A 5814-nucleotide genomic window follows, 5' to 3' on the forward strand; every position below is an offset into this window, starting at 1 on the left:
GAGTAGCATCTGGGGTCTTAAAAGCTTATGAGCAGCCATCTAAGATACTCCACTCGTCTCACCCCATTGGGAGCAAGCGAGAATAAGAAAACCAAAGACACAAGGGAAAGATTAGTCCAAAGGACTAACGGACCACAACTAAGATAGCCTACACCAGCATAACTAGATGCTGCCCAGCTACCACCACTGACTGCTCTGACACGGATCACCATAGAGGGTCCTAGACAGAACTGGAGAAAAAGGTAGAAAAATATTCTAACTCACAAAAAAAGACAAGACCTACTGGCCTGACAGAGACTGGAGAAACCCTGAGAGTATGTCCCCTGCACACTCTTTTTGCTCAGTAATGAAGTCAATCCCGAGGTTCACCCTTCATCCAAAGATTAAACAGGCCCATAAAACAAAACGAGACTAAAGGGGAACACCAGCCCAGGGGCAAGGACTAGAAGGCAGGAGGGGACAGGAAAGCTGGTAATGGGGAACCCAAGGTCAAGAAGGGAGAGTGTTGACATGTTGTGGGGTTGCTAACCAATGTCACAAAACAATATGTGTACTAATTGTTTAATGAGAAGCTAGTTTGTTCTGTAAACATTCATCTAAGTACAAAGTACAATTAAAAAAAAAAGAGATTTCAGCCTAGGAAACCCTATGGGGCAGTTTTACTCGGTCCTGTTGGGTCACTGTGAGTCAAAATCAACTCAATGGCACACAATAACAACATCTTCTACCTTAGAGTTACAACCTAAAAAAATAAAATAAAATAAACCCCATTGCCATTAAGTCGATTCCAAATCATAGTGATCCTAGAGGACAGGGTAGAACTGCCCTGGCCTGTAGGGTTTCACAAGAAGCTGCTGGTGGATTCCAACTGATGACCTTTTGTTTAGCAGCCAAGCTCTTAACCACTGCACCAGCAGGGCTCCAGAGTTACAAGAGACAGAGCAAATGTACTTAAGCTTGAGACCTGAAACTTTAAAAGACAGAAATCCAAGATTTCCTTGCAATTTTGAGTAAAATAGTATCCTTAAAAGTATTTCTTGAGAATCTATTATGTGTTTAAGTTGACTCAAAAGAAGAGTAAGAATAGTTCTAGCTTCCTAGGAACTTGTCATCTGGTCAGGGAGATAAGATATACAAACGAGGCAGGTAAGTAACAATAGAAGATAGAATTTGATTACATATTGATCAGAGAAGGGTAAAATCACTGAATGGAAGTTGTCAGGGAAGACTTCGTAAGGTAGTGGAAACTCTACTCAAACTTGAAAGGGCTATTTAAGGTTATATTTTCATAGCTAGGTCGACCAATTGCCATTTGATCTAACTCATGGCGCCTCCCCCCACCCCCCATCAGAGTAGAACTGTGCTCCACAGGGTTTTCAATGGCTGATTTTTCATAAGTAGATTACCAGGACCTCCTTCCAAAGTGCCTCTGGGTGGACTCAAACCACCAGCTTTTCAGTTAGCAGCCAAGCGCGTTAACCGTTTGCACCACCCAGGGACTCCATAGCTAGGTCACTAACAGATAACACATCTCCTCAAATAACTTAATTTACACTGGATGCTGAGTTACTTGAATTATGTAAGCCAATTTAAGAGTTAGTGAAGACTGGGAGTGTGAAGTATTTTTCAGAGTATAGGTGCAGAAACCAAAGCAAGTCTTAGATTGTTTTTGCCTATCATCACTGATAATTCAAAACAAAATTTCAATAGGAAGAAATAATTGTAGTTGATTTTAAAATAAAAATACTGTATAGTTTACCTATTTATGAGTTTCTCTAAGTAAATAAAGGACTGCTTCCTTAAGTGAGTCAGTTTGTCTCTGGGGCCTCATTTTCTATAAAAATAAGAATATTGGTCTACAGCAGTGTTTCCCAAAGAGGTTCTACAAAATGTTAATAAATATTGTGCAAAAAGGGGCTCTGGTCATGCAAGTTTCAGAAACATTGAGTTAAACGAAGTTATACTGGGTTCTTATCATAGAAAATTTTTTTTGCAGGCTTTAATATGATTATTTGAGTTGTGGATTTTCATGATGAGGGCAGAACGTGCAAACTTTTTGCGCTTAAATTTGTCCTTTACATGGGCTCTGTTTGACATGTAGTAGAAAATAACATGATTGAAACAATAGTTAAGCCTAAGAAAAGTTACCAGTTCATTAAATAAGGCCCAGAGCTTTACTTAATTATGATTTTTACCATCTGATAACTGCTAAAGAGTTCTTTTTTTAAAAGAGAAAAGAAAACGATGCCAGATCACATTTGTTTGTTTCAAAAATCTGCACTCACTCACTTTTACATTAGAAAAAATCTTATGCTGCACTGAAATGTCATAGCCTCTGGGTTTTGTAAGACCCCTGCTGATTGACCCTACCCTTGACCTTAGCTGCAAAGCACAGCTCCATTCTGGCATGCTGGTGTAGAGAATTTATTTATTTTAACAGTAGGGATCCAGAAACCAGGAATATTCTTACAAAAAGTCCCAAGATATATTTACCAAATCATCAACTCCACATGAGTGGGAGGCCTCCAATAACACACAAAGTGGATAATAATGGATGGCTGCTGTCAAGAACTACGTGGATATGGGTCAGCTCTAAGCAACAGGACCTAGAAGGGACACAAAAAGAGTTCAGCTAGAAATTGCGTTTATGGTTACCAAGAAAAAAATGAAAATAGGCTTCTTTTAATAGCAGAGACTTGTTGGTAAAGGGGAGAGGCAGGCCTGTAAGTACTCCAAAAACCAAAACCCAAACCAAACCCATTGCCATGAGTTGATTCTGACTCATAGCGACCCTAAAGGACAGAGTAGAACTGCCCCCACCAGGTGCAGCTGGTGAATTCAAACTGCTGACCTTTTGGTTAGCAGCCAAGCTATTAACCACTGTGCCACCAGGGCTCCTATAAGTACCTCAGATGATAATTAAAGCAGGCAGACAATCATAGAGCCACGGACCAATTCTCCATTTTACCTGCCTGCCTCTATCTATTGATTCCCATTCTCTCTCAAGTATCCTGGTAATTTTACTGTAGGATTATAAAGCACAATTTAGTATTTATTTTGTTTTTTTAATTTACTTTCTTTCATTTGAGATGGATAGAATGTTCATTAAACATTTGTAAAGTACTAAAAAGTACAAAAAAGAAAAAAAATTACAAATTACCCATGTGATACTATCTAAACACAACTATTATTAACAATTTAGTAAATTTCCTTTAGATTGTTTTTTGGGAGAGCAGAGTCTCTTTTTACACATTTGTGATACTTGTAATATATAATTTTTCTCTTGCTTTTTAAATATATTATTTTATTATAAAAATTTTCCATGTTATTAAATAAATTTAATAGCTATTTCCCTAAGGTTTTATTATAAACATTTTACCATGACCACTGATATTCTCATCCCTTAGATTCTTAATTCTTAGATACAGTTAACATTTTACTATCCTGCACAATCACATATCTCTATCCATCCATTATCCATCTTACTTTTTATGCATTTCAAAGCAAGCTGCAGTATTGATACTACTTTTAATTGCTATGTGATGTTCCATGGAGTGAATGTATGATTTTTTTTTAAACTATTTCCCTACGGGTGACCAATTGGTTGCTTCTCATTTTTCACTATTTTATATAAGACTTTATAGGAAGGACACACTTCTGAGACTTAGCAGTTTTTGGCTATGTAGAGGAGTAATGGGAAAAGATAGATAGGGACCTTATTGTGGAAGGCTTTGAAAACACAAAGGGAAATTACAGCCAAGTGCAGTGTAAACAGCTGCATTCTTACAATCAATAGACCAGACACTTATTAGATAACCCACCCTGGAAAGAGTACTAAGCCTTCTGGGGAAAGTACTGCTTGTTTTGTAGGGCAATTGTGAGGATTACATAACATACATGTGATTTATCTGTATTAATAAATAGAAGATTTCCCAACATTGTTTTTCACAAAATTCAGGGGGAAAAAAATTCCTTGGAGGATTTAGAGTTGGGGAGTGACACAATCAGACCTGCATTGTAGGTGGATTAATCTTGTAGAATTATGTGTGATAGGACGGGGGAGAGAAAAGAATAAGGAGGTAGACTTGATTCAATTTAACAAACATTTACCAAATATGTATGAAATGCAAAGCACTGGAGCCCTGGTGGCACAGTGGTTAAGAGCTCAGCTGCTAACCAAAAAGTGGGCAGTTCAAATCCGGCAGCTGCTCCTTGGAAACCCTATGCGGCAGTTCTATTCTGTTCTATGAGGTCAGCTATGAGTTGGAGTTGACTTGATGGCAACAGGTTTGGGTTTTTTTGTTGTTGTTGTTATACTAGGTGTCCTAGGAATACGGAGCAGAATGAGACCTTGACAATCACCGCAAAGACTGTAATTAAATGGGTAAAACAAGGATGTAAGCGAAGAGCTATAAAACCAAGCAGAATTCATTCATTAACTCATCCATCCATCCATCCATCCATTTATTCATTCAATTTTTTATTCACTTACTCAGTGAATTATGATTTTGTTCCTGCCACGTGCTAGGAACTGCTCTAGGTGCAAAATATATGTTATTGTTGTCGTGTGCCATCGAGTGGATTCCGACTCATAGCGACCCTATATAGCAACTAACAAAACAGATAAAAGTCCTTGCCCTTTTGTCTACATTTACATACATTCTAGTGGAGGAGACAGATAACGTACAAATAAATGCATAATAAAAAATAAGATGTAAAGCAATGAAGTGTAAAGCAATGATGAGGGTGCCATTTTAGAGCGTGTGGTCAGGGAAGACCTCTCTGAGAAAGTTCTCTTTAAGCAGAGAACTGAAAAGGATGAAGAAGTAAAGTATGTTACTTTCTGAGTGAACAGATTTCCAGTTAGAGGGAATTGAAAAAGCAAAAACTCTTGACGCAGGAGTGGGTTTGAAGGAACACCAGGGAGGGCAGTGTGGCTGGACACTGGCGAGAAAGAGAACATGGTGGGAAGTAAGGCTAGAGAGACAAGGACCACTCAGGCCTTGGCAAGGAGATTGGCTTTTAAGTGACACAGGAGCCATGGGGGAGTGAGGGGCGAGGATGGTGTGGTGGATTTGACAGGGCAGTGATCTGTCTGAAATCTGAAAACATAACCACCTTGATTGCTTGGTGGAGTATAGGCTGTAGGGAGGCAACTATGTGGAAACAGGGAGGCCACTGCAATAGTCTAGGTAGCTCAGACATGGGTGGTAGCAGGGCAGGAAGTGAGACACGGTCAGGTTTGGGCATATTACTAAGGAAGAGTCATAAAGATTTCTTGACGGATGGAATGTGGGGTGTGAAACAATGAGAGGAGTCAAGGATGAACCTAGGTTTTCACGTGGAGTGACATGAGTGCTTTAGTTAATAGAATCACAAGCAAAGTGTTACGGAAGCACAAAGGAGAAGCAATTACTTTTGACTGGGGTCATCTAGAGAGCTAGATGAACACTGAAGAGTGGTACTCACTTTGGCAGCACATACACTAAAATTAAAATGATACAGAGAAGATTAGCACGGCCATAAGCAAGGAGGACATGCAAATTTGTGAAACAGTGAAGGGTAAATAGCATTTTTGTACTCAACAGATGCCAAGGTGCAAGATTTAGGGAGGCCCTCCCTCTCAGGGTTGTGAAAATGAAGGTTTGTCACCTGAGAGTGAGTGCCTGCTTCCAGTTTGCACCCTGGGTGCCCTCTTTGCCTTACCCTAGTCCTGGCCCTGGCATTCAAAAAGGTAAAAGACACTCAGGCTGAAGAAATGGCAGGAGCAAAGGGTGGAGGTAGGAGAGGCCAGTTAAAAGATTGTCGCAATTG

General features: G+C 39.5%; 1 pseudogene; it reads left to right on the forward strand.

Annotated features, from left to right (window-relative positions):
* Window positions 1-5461: 5461 nt before the first annotated feature.
* On the forward strand, window positions 5462-5577 carry LOC111822723 (uncharacterized; annotated as a pseudogene).
* Window positions 5578-5814: the final 237 nt, after the last annotated feature.

Source organism: Trichechus manatus, unplaced genomic scaffold (assembly GCF_000243295.1).
Source record: "Trichechus manatus latirostris isolate Lorelei unplaced genomic scaffold, TriManLat1.0 scaffold00199, whole genome shotgun sequence".
NCBI lineage: Eukaryota > Metazoa > Chordata > Mammalia > Sirenia > Trichechidae > Trichechus > Trichechus manatus.